The following is a 19,141-nucleotide window of genomic DNA, read 5'->3' as shown; positions in this document are numbered from 1 at the left end:
ATAGCATATAAATACATTGTTAGGGTCTTCTGTTACTGAATAATCCATGTAGTACAAGTATCTCCATTATATTACAATTGTCTCAGCATGTTCACTTCTTAACATTGTCTTACTTTAGACATATGTAAAACAATATGTCATGAAACCAAGGCAGTTGAATACACTGTGACTTTAGACATTTTGTAGGATGACATAAAGCCAGAATGAAAGGAAAAAGCAAGCATGTATTATTGTCACCTGCAGAAGGTACATAATGAACAAATATTTATAATCCCCCATTCCTGGAACCTATTTCACACTTCCTTCTCAAGAACTGCATTATTTCAACTTTGTTGAAAAGTGGTATCCTAACTATCACATATATAATTGCTGTATAATTGCTGTAAGAGACTAACGATTCCTTTCATCAGGCACAAAGGCAGTGAATTAAAGAGCAGCCCTGATAGTACTTGTTCTGCACCTGATTTTCTAATACAGGTATTGTGGTGTAGAGTTGGCATTGTACTGGATGATTTGGGTTACTTCCTCATTTACGTCTCTTTAGAATGTAATAAAAAGTATATTTATCTTCAAGACAAATTACATAGTGTAAAATGTAACAAGAGTATAAGGAATTTTTTACCAGAATAAGTGCTTGTAGTGTAACATATCTCTGCATGTCAACATCTTTTCTTGTGAGCACACTTAGTCAGGTATGGTTAGTGATAGTGTTCCCAGCAGTACAGAATTATCTGTTGTTTTATCTCCACTTAAAGAAGATAGGCCCTAGTGGAGTATTTGGTATTCAGTCAGCAGGATCTCTGAGATTTATTCCTAGACCCATTATCTTCCTTTCACACTGGGGCAGTGCATACACTTAAAGTGTGTTACAGCTGTTTTTTTGTTTTTTTTTTACAGGAAATGTGACATTTGTTGTGAAGATTGGTAGAGATGGGTGAAGGCTGCCAGCCTAATCAAATAAAATTTGATACATAATTCTGGCATTTGTAAATATAAATATAAGATACAGGCTTGTTTCTTAAATGAAAGAAAACACTGTACAATGTTGAACTTCAAGATTGTAGCAACATTGCCATCTGATGCACAGAAAACTAAGTCAAGCATTTCAAATCTTTCTTTTGAAATTAAAATTATTTCATCACTGTTTTTGATATTTTACAATTCGGCTCCGGTCCAGCTAGAGGAAGGCTTCCTGCCTATTGTTTTAAGGGTAAAGTTAATGACCAGAATTTACATGTGGAATGTCCTTTATTGCTCTAAGTGTAAAAGAATGCAAATGCAGTTTCTGTGTGGTTTGGGAACCAGGAAGGTGTAAAAGATTATGTAATGTTTAGCAGAACTGCAGTTTCAATTTAAACAGTGAGAACCAGAGAGTATTGAGCATTTTTGTTTTGATATCTAGCCTACAGCACTGCCTGTTGTCTTAAGTAATTTATCTTAGAAGTGTGTTTTCTTGTCGAAATAGCTAGGACTATAAAGATTAGACTAAGTGTTTTCCTGTTATGTCAAAACTGTACTACTGAATTATTTTAAGTTTTTGTGTGATCTCTAAACTCTTGAATAGCACTGTGGTGCAGTAGTATTGTCTTGTGTTTTTAGTATTTATTAGTAAATATTTTTAAACCCTTTCCAACTGTGGCTGGTTTATGTAAAGATAAATTAAGCTCTAGAGTGCATTGCATGCTTATAAGTGATCCTGGACTAAGCCCTTCCAATAAGCCTTGATTGCTTAAGTTACACTGCTATTGGATAATAATATTGCACAATAATAATTGGGCACCCTTTTAAGGGCCTTTGGGTAGCTGATAATTATTAGCTGGTGGTGGCAGGAATTACTACTGTATAGTCTCTGTATAGGGGCACAGCTGGAGAATCTGTGTCAGCCTTTCCCAGGAGTGTCTGTGAAGTATAAATACTTATCTCAAAGTGTGTGTGTGTGTGTCAACTACTTGGGCAGGGAAACAAAGCACTGTTTGGACATAGAGGGTACTGGAGGTTTAGCTTGCCAGCTAGGCTGAGATCTGGACCCTATAGCTTGCCAGTGGGGAGTCTTATTGAGGACCTGGGGAGCAAGGGAACAACCAGCCCCAGACTGACTGTATTCTCTGTATACTCTTAAGGGAAATTGCACTTTACTGTGTGTATTGTTATCCTTTCCTCTCATATGAGACACCCTCTCTGGTGTTAGTGATGAGGATTGAGGCTCCTTGATTGCTGGGCCAGGGCATGGGTGTCACGTGTTTGGCAGCGGTAGGATATCCACATCACATATTAATTAGTTGGCAAATACTAAATGGCTTGTAGGGGTGTGGGTAGAGTGAATCCTGTAGCTTATGTACAGCGATCTCTGAAGGTGTTTCATACTCTAAATCAGCCATGCAGTGAATACTCAGAGTTCAGATCACAATTTTTCTATTTCTTTTTTTAGCTTAGTTAGTCAGGGTGAGCAGGCAGCATGTCAGCAGAGGAGTATGGAAAGCTGACAAGGAGCCAGCTGGTGGAGATGTGCCTGACTAGGGGACTGGTGCATGGAAACCTGACTAAGGCAGACCTGACTGCAGTGTTGGTTACAGCGGCATCAGAAAACAGCATCAGGAAGACAATCAGACTAGCAGTGGAGATACAATATCCTCAGAGAATGGACAGCTCAACTTTTCTGCGAAGGACAATCAGACTGGCAGTAGACATGCAATATCCTTGGAGAATGGACAGCTCAACCTTTCTGCAGTAACTTAAAAATCCAGCTGGAGCTAAAGAGACTTGAGTTGGAGGCCAGGCGTTTGGAGATAGAAGCCGAAGAAAAGGCGCATCAGAGTAGGCATGAGAGGGAAATTCTGACTCTTCGCCAGAGTCATGGAGGTAATGGAGAAGGGAGTAACTGGACCCCCGAAGCACAACAGGCCATTAAATTTCTTCCACACTTTAAAGAGGAGGATAATTTTGATAGTTCCATTCATATGTTTGAGAGGGTATGCCTGACACTGTCTGTTTTGATTATACTGCTGTAAAAAGTCTTTAGAATGTTTTAAGCTAACACCTGAAATGCATCAGAAAAAGTTTTTTTAGCATAGACGCAAGGCAGATGAAAGTGTGTGTGAATATGTTGCTGAACTGAGCACTTATTTTCATAGCTGGGTGAGTGGATGTGAGGTCACCACTTTTGAAGGACTGGCAGATCTTTTGGTGAGGGAACAAGCCCTTAGCACTTTGCCTGAGGATATGAGGATATGGTTAGCTGATAGACAATGTGCTACTTCAGATGAGTTGGAGAAGAGGAGAGACCTATACCTAGCCAGCAGGGCAGCCCTACACAGGAAGGGGTCCCCCAGTATTGCTCATGGGGCTAAATGAACCCATGGTGAGCAGTACAGACTGCCACAGCTGAATCTGCCAGTAGCAGGGGAAGCCACTAGTCCAGGTACATGTCCAGGAGTGAGGGTTAAATGTTGTGAATGAAACCAGTGGGGCCATGTGGCATACAGGTGTCCATGGAGGCAAGATAGGGAACCAAAGGTGAGGGAGCCAGTAAGTGGGAAAGACAAAATGCCAGTAGTAGGTTGTCTTGAGACAACAGGGGTACTAAACTACCATGCTGCAGATGTCCTGAGAGGGAAGGATTTGGATGAGGCAGTATCATGTGCTTATGCAGTTACACACAGTGAGGCTAGGAGGCAAGCATGTGGGTCTGGTAGCCTGGGGAAGACCCAGACAGATCGCATACTTGCAGCCAGGACTGCTGAGGTGGTTACTTCAGGGAGTGAGCTACGCTGTAGCAGTGAGACTGAAGGTGAGCCACAGCTGCTTGTGGGTACTGATGTTCCCTTGGACAGAGTGACTGCAAAGGTAGAGGTGACTGGTAGTACCCAGGCTGACAGTGAGGCACCACTGTCAGAGGATGCCAGACTTCCTGTGGAAGGGAACCTGGGAAGGGTTACAAGGAGAGAGTTCAGACAGGCTCAGCTCTCAGACCCTACATTTCAAGGCCTGAGACAGGTAGCTAGGGAGGCACCTGACTCTCAAGGGAAGGGGGAATCAGTATACTGGGACAAAGGGTTACTATACAAAGAGTGGACCCCTGAGGGAGGGCTAGAAGGTGAGAGAGTACAGCAGTTGGTAGTGCCTAGTGCCTACCATCTTGTGTTTTTAGCCATAGCCCATAACATTCCATTTGCAGGTCGTATGGGCATAAAACATATAAAAAGACGTATTATGCAAAACTTATATTGGCCTGGAATTTCCAGAGATGTAACAGGGTACTGCAGGACCTATGAGCAGTGCCAAAAGGTAGACAAGGCAGGAGACAAGATGAGAGCTCCTTTGATGCCTTTGCCTGTGATTGAGGAGCCATTTCAGAGGGTAGCTATGGATATTGTGGGTCCTCTGAGTACTCCAAGTTCCACAGGGAAAAAGTATATCCTAGTGGTAATGGATTATGCTACATGATACCCTGAGGCAGTGGCTTTGTCCTCCATTGAGGCAGACAAGGTGGCAAATGCTTTGTTAGAGATTTTCAGCAGGGTAGGTTTCCCAAAAGAAATACTGACTGAAAGAGGTGCCAATTTTATGTCAGACCTGCTGTCTTGTCTATGGAAGTCCTTTGGGGTGAAGCAGATGAAGACCACCCCCTACCATCCCCAGACTAATGGTCTTGTTGAGAGATTAAACTCTACATTCAAGTCCATGCTACGGGCATTTGTAGATCAGTTTAAGAGGGAGTGGGACAAATATTTTCCCCATCTGTTATTTGCTTACAGAGAGGTTCCCCAGGAATCCACAGGTTTTCCACCCTTTGAGTTGCTGTATGGGCATAGGGTGATGGGACCTCTAGATTTAATTTGAGATGAGTGGGAAGGTGAGTGTAAGTCTCACAAGGAGTCTGTTGTGGCATTTGTCCTAAACCTCAGGACAAGGCTCAGGGAACTCATGGGCTTGGCCCAGGAGAACCAGGCAGAAGCCCAACAACAGAAAAAGGTGTGGTATGACAGGAATGCTCGAGCTAGAGAGTATGCTGTGGGGCAGCAGGTAATGGTTCTCATTCCTGTCAGACACAACAAGCTGCAAGCAGCTTGGGAGGGACCCTACCAAGTGGTAAGAAAGGTAAGTGATGTTAACTACATGGTGGAACTGCTAGGCAGATGGCAGAGGCACAAATTGTACCATGTTAACATGATGAAACCTTACCATGCTAGGGAGGCTCTTGTGCTGAGCATTTGCAGTGGATTGCAGGAGGAGTCTGAGGGAGATCTAGGGACTGATCTCTTCAGGGAGGCTCGGGGTGACACCTCAGTGAAAGTGGTAGCAATATCCCAGCAGCTATCTCCTACCCAGGTTCACGAAATCAGAGCAGTGTTGCAGGAATTTGGAAACATGTTCACTAGGAACCCAGGGTATACCCACCTGGTGCATACAGGACCCCAAAGGCCTATTAGGCAGGCCCCTTGTAGGGTGCCTGAGAGAGTCAGACAGACTCTGAGGGAGGAGGTACAGGAGATTTGGGAACTAGGGGTGATTCAAGAGTCCAACAGTCACTGGGCTTCCCTGGTGGTGCTGGTGCCAAAGAAGGATGGTAGCACCAGGTTCTGTGTGGATTATAAGAAATTAAATAGTCACATAGAGTTGGATGCTTACCCCATGCCTAGGACAAATGAGACCCTAGATCAGCTGGGTGAGGCTTAGTATCTTACAACCATTGATCTTATGAAGGGTTACTGGCAGGTGCCTATGACTCCCAGTGCTAGAGAGAAGTAATCCTTTATGACTCCTTTTGGCTTGTACGAGTTCACAAAGATGCCCTTTGGGATGAATAATGCTCCAGCGACTTTCCAGAGGCTGGTAGGTAATATCCTAGCAGGAGCAGGAGGGTTTGCTCTTGCTTACCTAGATGATATTGCCATCTACAGCCATTCCTGGCCAGAGCAGCTTCAGCATGTCAGGCAAGTGCTGGGCAGACTACAGAGGGCAGGGTTGACCATTAAGCCAAGCAAATGTCAGGTGGGTATGGCAGAGGTCTCCTACCTGGGACATAGATTGGGGAGTGGTAAGATAAGGCCAGAACCTGCCAAAGTGGAAGCTCTTCAGGCATGGCCTGCACCTGTTACTAAAAAGCAGGTGAGGGCATTCTTAGGGATAGCAGGGTACTACAGAAAGTTTGTCCCAAGTTATAGTACCATAGCTGCTCCCCTCACAGAACTGACAACGAAGAACAGGCCAGATAAGGTAGTGTGGACCCCAGCATGTGAGCAGGCATTCCAGAAGCTTAAAGAAGCTTTGGGAGGACCCCCTGTGTTAGTCAGTCCAGATTACAGCAAATAATTTGTTGTGCAAGTGGATGCTTCGAACCATGGGGTGGGGGGCTGTACTTAGCCAGATTTCTTCAAAGGGGGACGAGCACCCAGTGGTTTATCTCAGTCATAGGCTGCAACTCAGGGAGGAATGCTATGCAGCTGTGGGCATTGCAGAAACTTCAGCCTTATCTGAATGGAAGAAAATTAACTGTAATGACAGATCACAAACCCCTAATATGGTTAAACAGAGCCAGCCAGCAAAATGCCAAGTTGCTAAGACAGAGCCTGGGGTTGCAAGCATATATATCAGTGCAGCACCACAGTGGGAGTAGCAATGCCAATGCAGATGGGCTCTCAAGACAGGGAATGGGGAAGGTATACTCAGATAGACCTAGCTCTCTCAAGCAGGGTTTCTCAAGGGTCACTTGAAAAACTAGCTTGAGTTCTCCAGGGAGGGAGAGATGTGAAGACTGGTAGAGAAGGGTGAATGCTGCCAGCCTAGTCAAATAGAATTTGATACATAATTCTGGCATTTGTAAATATAAATGTAAAATACAGGCTTGTTTCTTACATGAAAGAAAACACTGTACAATGTTGAACTTCAAGATTGTAGCAACATTACCATCTACTGTAAGGAAAACTAAGTCAAGCATTTCAAATCTTTCTTTTGAAATTAAAATTATTTCATCCCTGCCTTTGATATTTTAAGATTCGGCTCCGGTCCAGCTAGATGAAGGCTTCCTGCCTTTTGTTTTAAGGCTAAAGTTAATGACCCGACTTTACATGTGGAATGTCCTTTAATTGCTGTAAGTGTAAAAGAATGAAAATGCAGTTTCTGTGTGGCTTGGGAACCAGGAAGGTGTAAAAGATGATGTAATGTTTAGCAGAACTGCAGTTTCAATTTAAACAGTGAGAACCAGAGATTATTGAGCATTTTTGTCTTGATGTCCAACCTACAGCACTGCCTGTTGTCTTAAGTAAGTTATCTTTGAAGTGTGTTTTCTTGTAGAAATAGCTAGGACTATAAAGATTAGACTAAGTGTTTTTCTGTTATGTCAGAACTGTACTACTGAATTATTTTAAGTTTCTGTGTGATCTCTGAACTCTTGAATAGCACTGTGGTGTAGTAGTAGTATTGTCTTATGTTTTTAGTATTTATTATTAAATATTTTTTAAACCCTTTTCAACTGTGGCTGGTTTATGTAGAGATAAATTAAGCTCTAGAGTACATTGCATGCTTATAAGTGATCCTGGACTAAGCCCTTCCAAAAAGCACTGATTGCTTAAGTTACACTACTATTGGATAATAATATTGCACAGTAATGATTGGACACCCTTTTAAGGGCCTTTGGGTAGCTGATAATTATTAGCTGGTGGTGGCAGGAATTACTACCGTATAGCCTGGGTATAGGGGTACAGCTGGAGAATCTGTGTCAGCCTTTCCCAGGAGTGTCTGTTAAGTTGTATAAATATTTATCTCAAAGTGTGTGTGTGTGTGTGTGTGTATGTGTGTGTGTGTGTGTGTGTGTGTGTGTGTGTGTGTGTGTGTGTGTGTGTGTGTGTGTGTGTGTGTGTGTGTGTGTGTTTGTGTGTGTGTCAATTACTTGGGCAGGGACATGAAGCACTGGTTGGACAGGGAGGGTACTGGAGGTTTTAGCTTGCCAGCTAGGCTGAGATCTGGACCGTATAGCTGTGCCAGTGGGGAGTCTTATTGGGGACCTGGGGAGCAAGGGAGCGACCAGCCCCAGACTGACTGTGATCTCTGTGTGCTCTTAAGGGAAATTACACTTTATTGTGTGTATCTGTTATCCTTTCCTCTCATATGAGACGCCATCTCTGGTGTTAGTGGTGAGGATTGAGGCTCCTTGATTGCTGGGCCAGGGCACGGGTGTCACATTTGTTTTATAATATGAGGAAGGCACCTCCCATCAGGTTTCCTTTTTTGTATTTTCTCACTGTCCTCTTTAAGTGTGACAGTTTTTGTTATATATCAAATTAATATTTATTCACGTGCTTAACAGTAACCACAGTACAAGCAAAATAAAACAAAGGTGTTTAATTCTGACAAGAAAAGGTAACTTAACTATTCTACTGACTCCCATATCTTAAATATCCTTGATTTTACAGATCATCCCTGATTTGGCCTCATATTTTTATCCTGTCCTTCATAAATGTTTTGGTTTTCTGTTAAATCACTCAGGATTAAAGGCAGTCAATAATGCTAGTCATTCAAAGTTCAAACTTCTTATTCTTCAGAAAATATATTTTGATGCAAAACCTATTGTTCTATTAACCTTTTAAACAAGTAAGATAATGTTTAAAAAGTGACTATAATTAAAGTCTTTGTGCCCTAATTATTTTGTCTTTGTCCCAAAGGTTTGAGCAAAGAGGTTGAGAGGAATACTGTGACATTGTCAGCTGATCATTCAGGATAACCCCCAAGATTCAGTAGCCAGGATACTAATTCCAGCCTATCTCCCTCAGGAATTGTCAACAGGAGTAGGTGCAGGGAAATAAAATCACCCAGACCAGGATACATAGTCATAACCTCTCTAATGCAGGGTTAAGTTTAAAACATCCATTCTGCACCACAACTGGATTATGTTTAAGTGGCCCTCAAATGAATGAAAATTTGCACTTGCTTCTGAAAGAGAAAGGTATAATTTAATAACATCCATATAAGAACGGTACCTCAAACACCTTCATCATATTAGTTCTTATAGGGAAAGCATTTATATACTGCAAATGCAAATATCTAGAGGTGGAGCTCTGCAGAATCCCATACTACCTGAGATAGCTAAAGGATGTATTTAATCCAAAACCACCCTTCATGTGTTCAGAAAATCAGAAGACAGACTGAGAAATATGTACCAGTTGGAGTAGAGCACACTGATTTCTGTACCCAGTACTACTACTCGGGATGGAGTTATCTTGGTAAGGTGAAAAGGGCAAAGGGATCTGTGACTGTGGTTGGCGGAAAGGAGTAAAGCTGCCTGCAGAATCACATATGCTGCTTGTGTTAGGGTTTTTTAAGTCCTACCTCCTCTCAAACAATGGGCTGATATCACAGAAACATGCTAAAATTAGGCAAGGGACTTGCCCCCAATTGCATGATGATGCATCCTTCAAACCGTACCTCTCAACGTGCTTCTGTACCATGACTGCATAGCTTCTGTATTACCACCATTTTTTCTGTGCCTTGGCCACATGCCACAAACACATCTCTGCACCCACTCCCATGGAGAGATGAGTAGGCTGAGCCTTGACATTTCTCTCCTCCCATGACTACTCCAACAGGTAGCTGGGCTGCTAGTCAAACTCAATCACTGAGATTATCCTTCTATGCCAGAAAAACTGGCTTTCTGTTGACAACTTTCTTGATAACTACACATTTAAAAGTGCCATTCTAGTTTGGTCAAACATTGCTACAGACTGTTTCATTGTAGACGGAAATATCCCAGTCTTGGTGAGAATTTCACAAACCAGAAAATGTATTTATTTATTAACATTTGATTATAAGACCCAAGATATCTTATGTTGAAATATCCTGGTTTGTCTGAACCAGGTTCTTGTCCTCATATTGTAGGGTACATGCTCGATATTAAACTCATAACTTCATGGCAGTTGGCATAACAAAACTTGAGCAAATGTCACTAGTGAAGCAAACACAACTGCACAAGTCACATATTTAATCTGATCACTCTTTTCCATAAAATATTTTTCAGCAGTCTCAAACTGTCATGTCAGGCTGAGGAAACTTTCTAGTTGATAAAGCAGGTGTATTTTTGTTCTCAGTATAGAAAAATTGCTGGTTGATTTGGTATCAGCAAGATTAATTCCTTCTTATTGGTGATCTCCAGCTGGTAAACAGAGTACTGTTCATCCATTTACAGGTTTTCTTTTTGAGTGGTAGTCCAACCTTCATCCTATTTTCTCACTGGTATAGAGATCCATGGTCATGGACATCCTAGTAGTGCAAATGTATATCTTAGATGTAGCAAGTTGATCCAGAGCTTCAGTGATAGCATTATTCTAGGCTAATACCACCAATTCTGTATAATCTGTATTAAGCTTCGGCAGATCAGGAACTACAGAGGCCACGTTATGACCTGTAACATTAGGTAAATTCCTGCACTTAGTCAACTCAAGGTCAGCTAGCTTTATCAGTGGAAATTCTAGGTTGAAGTGGTCCATGTAGTGGTCTGATCAAGATATCAGTTCAACTGCAGATCTCAGAGTGATCACACCCAGCTGTTATATCAAGTTAAGGTAATGACCTTTACAGTCAATGAGTATCAATGGTAAGCAACTAAACAAACAAAAATATCTGCATAATCTGATTTGTTATTGATTTGTTAGTGACCCAGGTGATGATATCACCCCAGAATTAACCAGCCTGGATGAGACAACACTGAGGTTATGAGAAAGTTTGTGAACTCTTGTAGGAATGTCTTCTGAACTCTTGTAGGAATGTCTTCTGAACTCTTGTAGGAATGTCCTCTGAACTCTTGTCAGAATGCCTTCATACTACCAAATGGATGGATGATGAGAAAAAGCCTACTAACTATTCCTAATCCAGTGATATATATAAAGGATTTGGTATCCCCACTAATAGCTTGTACCTGTTCAGGCAAGGAGCTAACGATAGGTAATCTCCAACCGATCTTACCCAATATAAGACACTGAAAGCACAGTTATAAGAAGAACTCACCTTAGCAGCATATTACATGATTTTTATTATGACTTTATCATACTACCTTCTTTGGAATATTACTCCAAACCATTTACTACTTCTGGCCCGATGTCAAGCAATCTAGCCGCAAAAAGAAAAAAAAAATCATGATTCACCACCTATATCAGTCTATTCTACAAAGAAAGACCAGGTGGTAGCACATCCAGTGATTTGTTGATAACAGAAACTTTCTGCAAAACTGAGTGAAATATGTTTGATAACCAAATAAGTGTCTTGAATTCTCAGAGTTGTCAGGCTGGAACTAAAAGAATGAATTAAAACAAAACCCACAACCTCGGTGAACAGCTGAAATGGTGTTTAAAAGTGTGTCATGTGTTTTACATTTTATTCTGAAAGCAGAAGAATGAAAGAGCTTAAACCACTTGTGTCTTTATTCACCTGTTCACTGAGGTTGTGGGTTTTGTTTTTATTCAGTTTTATTGCCTGGCTCTCACTTGGTGTTTATTTGGAACTAAAAACATCACATAAACTCTGGTACGAACTGACCACTACTCAGAGAATAAGCTTTCCAGAAATCCATCCAGTCTTTTGTTTCAATACTTTCTCAGTGATCTCTACACATCTTTTAGACATATCTAGCAAGGAGTTACCACTTAGGCAATTGTTGCAAGGAAATAATACAGTTATTAGATACGTCTCCTATAATATTCATATTAGAACTGAATCATAAAATGTGTCATCTGTAGAAAATACAAGTTGCTGTGTCATCATAATTAATAATGAAAAATGCAGAAAGACAGCCAAGTGAAAGCATACAAAAGTTTCTAAAAATGAGGAATGCAAACATTGCTTCAAAAACACACAAAGCACATGGCAGCTTTCTTAATTGTTCTTTAAGTTTCAGTAGCTTTTAAAGGCAATGTAATTAAAGTATGTTTCCATGTTACTATATAGTCTATTTCACATTTTGAATGGTAAGCTTAATTAAAACAGATGAATATACACTGAAATTATATAAATCATTTGTCTGACACGAAGCAGAAAACATTTGAATTAGTATTTTTGTACTTATTTGTTGACTGGTTAAGCTCGCTGGACAAATTGTCCCTTTTCAAGGGCAACCTGAGAGCAATGCTCAGATTCACATGGCAGGCAAATGAAGGTGGAAGGAATGAAAGACTATATCCTGGCACAGGAAGCAGCTCACGAGCATATCACAGCCTTAGTCATCTGTGCTAACTGCCAGACCAAGTCTATCACTTTGCACACTGACCTGTCCTATAAACATAAAACGACAATGTCAGCAAGTTCAAAATCTAATAATAATAAGAAGAAGCTGTGTAAGGAATGTAAGGTAAGGGACAGCTGTGCCCTAAACAGAATTTTATCTTACTTCAGATAGTAGTTCATCTTTATACAATGATTCATATACTGCCATATACAAGTAGATTATAGCACAGATTTTCTCATCTTGTTTGGCATTTTGATGATGTTCCTAAGTCCACATTGTGTTGGGTTTGCTTGGAATGTCATGTTATTTTCCTTAAGAATTTGTCAGCCCAACTCTCACTTCCTAGGATGAGCCTCCCACTTTGACTTAACACAAGCCAACTCTTTTAATAGTTTAGCAAGCAGCTGTGATTAGAATACAGAATACAGACTCCAGGTAATGAAGATGATGAATGTCAGAAAGATAGTATTAGTTCTAGAAGAGACAGTTTGATGTAAATGACTTTCTCCGTCTGAAAGAAAGGACTCATTAGAACGAAGACAAACCTGTGAAAGTCATTGGAAAATAGTTACTCTATGATGAACACAATACTGTGAGAGCCCCTGAAAAAATAATGACCATATGATCAAAGATTCTGAAAGTAATCATTCATTGTAACTACAACCATTAGAAGTGAATGAAATAAGGTACCTGAAAAATAGGGTTGGATATTATAAGTTCATCTTCTGGGGTAAAAGAGTACAAAATCTTAACCCCAAAATAAAATTGCTTTAGTATGTCTACCTTATTAGTTAAAATTTCAGTTAAAGACAATGGCATTTATTGATAATTCTTATAATGCCAGAAGGATATTAACAGTGTGCAAAACATCAAGATAATATGAACATTACACAATTTCATAGTTTCTCATTTTAGTGATCCTTTTACAGGATGCTAGATGGATATTAGCAATGTGTAAAACATCAAGATAATATAAACTTTGTATAATTTCTTAGTTTCTCATTTTAGTGATCCTTTCAAAGGAAAATTCTAATTTGGAAGTAAAAAATGTTTTTTTTCATTGTATCTTTTTATTCTGAGCTGCATTAATATGTCACAATCAATCAGTCAAAATGCTTCTTATTACATTTTAATATGTTTTACCACACAATATCCATAAAAAAGCCTGCCTTAGTAATATGTTGTTTAACTGTTTGTCTTCTTGCTCCTACAATTCATCTCAAGACCCATATGAGTCATGATAGATCCATGGAAGTGAAACATTATTTTTAGCCCATGTAAATAAAATTGCAGTTGTATGTGGCAAAGGTAGTTTACAGAGTCTCTGGAACCAAACTACTTTTTACCTTTTAAGGCATGAGTCATTTTAGGATAATAGTACTATGTAATAGCTTAACTAATTGATTGATTAATTTATGGTAATTAGTTTGTGAGTATATTTACTTCAGCAAGAAACCTCCTCCTGCGCGTGGGTAATGCACGGCCCCCAAAAAGTATAATACAACCAAAAACAAAAACTGGAGCCAGCAAATGGTGATGAAAAATATTATTGTATTGAAATTAAGGCATCACAGCAAATACAAACATCCCGGTTTCGGCTGGTAAATTACACAGCCTTCAACAGTGTATTCAAAAGTAATAGTATTTACAAGCTGTTTAAATATACAGACAAAGGATATCATTGGTGGAATAGTTATAAATATTCATTAAGCCCGGGGGAGAAGAGCCCACCCAACTTAATAATCCACTTTTTTTCTTTACAATTTAAAATGCCATGCCAACCAGCTTTGTTTCTCCGATTACCCTGAATTACATCAATAATGGAAAACGAAAATATTGCAGATGGATGTGTCAACTGGTGCTTATACAAAGCATTAGTCATCTTTTTCTGTTTAATATTACTGTAATGTTCTGAAATTCGTAACCTGATGCACCTCAAGGTTTGTCCAATGTAGAATGCACCACATTTACATGTGGCCATATAAATGGCCCAATCACTACTACAATTACCGAAAATATTTATGTCAAAAACCTTTGAACAGTTTCTACTTGAGAATTCCTTGGTGGTGCATATATATTTGCAATTTACACAATGGCCACAAGGAAAACAACCATACAGACTGTGCCCAGAAATAGTAGTCTGAATTTTGTCCCTGAACCTGTGATCCCCAGTCTTGTAATGGTTAAAGTAGGATTTCAAACTTTTGCCATTTCTGTATGAAAACATACATTTGTCAGGGATAATCCTAGCAACTTCTGGATCACTCTGCAAGATGTTCCAGTGTCGCTGTACAATCTTCACTAGACCATTGGTATTCCGTCCATAAGTTGTAGAGAGTTTTTGTTTTTGGTTATATTTACTGGCATCATTTTTTTCTGATGTTGTACTCCTAGAAGGCATTTACTGCCGAAGAGCTAGAGAAGAGCAATCTTTTGTGCCTATTTTTGTTTTAATAAACTATTTTCTAGTACATGTTTCTTCATTGTATCTGGCCTTTTGTCATACACTACTTTTTAACTTTTGCCTGAATTAATCTGATTTGCATTGTTCTTACAGCTGATTAATCATATTTGTAGTAGTTGCAAAACATTCACAAAAAAGTAGCTGAGCTGCATTTTTTTCCAATGCCTGTCAACTTGTAGTTCTTCAACTACTTATAGCCCCCCACCCATATTTCCTGTGGTAGCTAGCCGCGGTGGTGCAGCCGTAGCATTGTCGCCTCACAGCAAGAGTTTCTCCCATTCGATTCTCAGCTGGAGCCCCTTCTGTGTGGAGTCTGCATGTCCTCTCCGTGGTCGAGTGGCGTTCGAAAGACATGCGTGAATGGGCATGCCTTCATTAAAGTTTGGACGTTGGGCTGGCACCTCGGCACCATAAAAAAATCGACTGCCAATCATTAGCGGACCAGAGTTCCACTGTGGCGACCCCTAACCAGGAAAAGCCGAAAGAAAAACAAACATTAGATAATGTATCAAGTAACATATCATAGAGTCAGAAACCCAGCGAGGTTCCAGAGGAGAGACAGCAGTTACATTTCCAGTAACTTCCCCCAAAATCAGCATACTCTACTCCTACTCCCTCCTAAATGTAGATCCAGCTAGCATCCAAACTACATGCTCCCGCAAAGTCATTCTCTAACACTGCCACATCTATAGGATGACAAAATTAATAATAACATAGCAAAATAAACTTGTGAGAAGGGTGTGATGCCCCTGCACTGGCCTAGTAATCAAGGAGCCTCACTTCTCACCACTGGCAACAATGAAGGACGTACACACTGGGAGGATGACAAGTACACATACACAATAAAGTCCAATTTCTGTTAAGAGCACACAGAGATTACAGTCAGTCTGGGGCTGGTTTCTCCCTCTCTCTCCAGATCCTCAATAAAATTCCCCACTGGCACAGTTATAGGGTTGAGATTTCAGCCAAGTGGCCAAGCTAAGACCTCCATCACCCTCTCTGTCCAACCAGTGCTTCATGTCCCTGCTCAAGTAGCTGACACACACACTTTGAAATTTGATAGATATAAACACACACACACACACACACACACACACACACACACACACACACACACAGGAAAGGCTGGCACAGGTCTACTAGCTATACCCCCTTTTGCCCAGACTATAAGGTAGTTCCAGCTCCCAGCAGCCACCCTTATCAGCTCTTATAAAGTGCGTCCAATCCTACTCTGTAATGTCACTATTAATCCAAATGGTAGTCTAACCAACACTTGCAAGGCAATTTAAGACTTGGAGGTTAATCTTCTATGTTCCAGCACAGTACACTGAGGATACATCTTAGCTCAGTACCTAACATACAGTTCTGTATAAATCATATCAATATTCACAAGTGACATAGAATTATTTACAAAATTCCAGATACAGTGGATTTAAAAAGTGTACACACCCCTGTTAAAATGCCAGATTTTTGTGATATAAAAAAATGACACCACAATAAATAATTTCAAAACTTTTCCCATCTTTAATGTAACCTATAACCTGTACAATTCAATCAAAAAACAAACAAATCTGTTAGGGGAAAAATATAAAAAATTAAAAATGTACAATAAGCTGGTTGCATAAGTGTGCACACCCTTAAACTAATACTTTGTTGAAGCACCTTTTGATTTAATTACAGCATTCAGTCTTCTTGGGTACACACCTGTCATCAATTAAAGAGACTCTGATTAACCCCAAATAAAGTTCAGCTGTCCTAGTAGGATTTTCCTGACATTTACTCAGTTGCCTGCTACAGCAAAAGCCATGGTTCCCAGAGAGCTTAAAAAGCATCAAAAGGATCTCATTGTTGAAAGGTATCAGTCAGGAGAAGGGTACAAAAAAATTTCCACAGCATTGGATATACCATGTAACATAGTGAACACAGTCATCAAAAAGTGGAGAAAATATGGGACAACGGTGACATTGCAAAGAACTGAACATCCCTCCAAAATTGATGAAAAGACAAGATGAAAAGTAGTCAGGGAGGCTGCCAAGAGACGTACAGCAATGCTGAAGGAGCTGCAGGAATTTCTGCCATGTACTGGTTGTGTACTACATGTGACAACAGTTTCCTGTATTCTCCATATGTCTGGACTATGGGGTAGGGTTGCAAGACGGAAGAATTTCTTACACAGAAAAAAACATCCAGGCCTGGCTAAAATTTGCAAAACTATACATCAAGCTTCCAAAAGCATGTGGGAAAATGTGTTATGGTCCGATGAAACCAAGGTTGAACTTTTTGGCCACAATTCCAAAAGGTACGTTTGGCACAAAAACCACACTTTGCATCACCAAAAGAACACCACACACAGTGAAGCATGGTGGTGGCAGTATAATGCTTTGGGGTTGCTTTTCTTCAGCTGGAACAGAGGCTTTAGTCAAGGTGGAGGGAATTATGAACAGTTCCAAATACCAGTCACTTTTGGCCCAAAACCTTCAGGCATCTGCTAGAACACTGAAGATGAAGAGGAATTTCACCTTTCAACACAACAAGGACCCCAAGCATACATCCATATCAACAAAAGAATGGCTTCACCAGAAGAAAATTAAAGTTTTGGAATGGCCAAGCCAGAGCCCAGACCTAAATCCAATAGAAGATCTGTGGGGTGACCTGAAGAGGGCTGTGCACAAGAGATGCCCTCTCAATCTGACAAATTTGGAGTGCTTTTGTAAGGAAGAGTGGGCAAATATTGCCAAGTCAAGATGTGCCATGCTGATAGACTCCTACCCAAGAAGATTGAATGCTGTTATTAAATCAAAACGTGCATTAACAAAGTATTAGCTTAAGGGTGTGCACACTTATGCAACCAGCTTATTGTACGTATTTTATTTTTTATATTTTTTTCCCTAACAGATTTGTTTGTTTTTCAATTGAATTGTACAGGTTATTGGTCACAATAAAGGTGGGAAAAGTTTTGAAATGATTTATTGTGGTCTCATTTTTTTATATCACAAAAACCTAGCATTTTAACAGCGGTGTGTACACTTTTTATATCCACTGTAGCTGGGCTGGCAATATTTCCCTATATCACCACCCCACCCCCACCCCCCCCACCCCCGAAAACTCAAGCTAGTTTTTTCAAGTGACCCTTGAGAAATGTTGTTTGAGAGGGTTTATCCTATCTGGGACTACCTTACCCCATTCCCTGTCTTGACAGCCCATCTGCATTGGCATTGCTAACTCCACTGCAGTTCTGCACCATCATATCATATTCTTGCAACCCTAGGCTCCACCTTAGTAACTTGGCATTTTGCTGGCTGGGTCGATGTAGCCAATTTAAGGGATTGTGATCTGTAACTACAGTGAATTTCCTTCCATACAGATAAGGCTAATATTTCTGCAGTGCCCACACTATGGCTATGTATTCCTTTTCTACACCTGCATAGCATTCCTCCCTGGGTTGGAGCCTATGACTGAGATATACCACTGGGTGCTCTTCTCCCTCTGAGGAAACCTGGCTAAGAACAGCCGCTACCCCATGGTTTGAAGCATTCACCTGCACAGCAAATTCTTTGCTGTAATCTGGACTGGCTTACACAGGGTTCCTTCCAAAGCTCCTTTAAGCTTCTGGAATGCCTACTCACATGCCGGGGTCCACACTACCTTATCTGGCCTGTTTTGCCTTGTCAGGTCTGTGAGGGGGAGCAGCTATGGTACTATAAATGGGGACACATTTTCTATAGTACTCTGCTGTCCCTAGGAATGCCCTCACCTGCTTTCTGGTAACAGGGGCAGGCCATGCCTGAATGGCTTCCACTTTGGCAGATTCTGGCCTGATCTTACCACTCCCCACTCTATGTCCCAGGTAGGAGACCTCTGCCATACCCACCTGACATTAGCTGGGCTTAATGGTCAAGCCTGCCCTCTGTAGTCTGTCCAGCACCTCTTTAACATGCTGAAGTTGCTCTTTCCAGGAATGGCTATAGATAGAAATATCATCTAGTTAAGCAAGGGCAAAATCTCTTGCTCCTGCTAGGCTACAATCTACCAGTCTCTGGAAAGTCACTGGGGCATTTTTCATCCCAAAGGGCATCTTCATGAACTCAAGCCAAAAGGAGTCACAAATGCTGACCTCTCTCTAGCATTGGGAGTCAAGTGCACCTGCTAGTAACCCTTGGTAAGATCAATGATGGTAAGATACGTAGCCCCACCCAGCTGCTCTAGGGTTTCATCTGTCCTTGGCATGGGATAAGCAACCTACACTGTGTGACTGTTTAATTTCCTGTAGTCCACACAGAACCTGGTGTTGTCATCCTTCTTTGGTACCAGCACCGCTTCCAACATTTCCTGTGTCTCCTCCCTTAGAGTCTGTTTGACCCTCTCAGGCACCCTATAAGGGGCCTGCTTAATAGGCCTTTGGGGTCCTGTATCCACATTATACTGCACCAAATGGGTGCACCCTGGTTTCCCAGTGAATATGCCCCCAG

General features: G+C 40.9%; 1 protein-coding gene across 1 annotated transcript in view; it reads left to right on the top strand.

The window, feature by feature from the left end:
• Positions 1-19,141, top strand: part of GCH1 (GTP cyclohydrolase 1) — a 735,188-nt gene that overhangs the window by 654,713 nt on the left and 61,334 nt on the right. The window lies entirely within an intron of this gene.

Source organism: Protopterus annectens, chromosome 6.part0 (genome assembly GCF_019279795.1).
Source record: "Protopterus annectens isolate FY-2018-M chromosome 6.part0, PAN1.0, whole genome shotgun sequence".
Taxonomy (NCBI): Eukaryota; Metazoa; Chordata; order Ceratodontiformes; family Protopteridae; genus Protopterus; species Protopterus annectens.
Note: the sequence above shows the minus strand (reverse complement) of the source record. Positions and strands in the feature narration are given on the sequence as shown.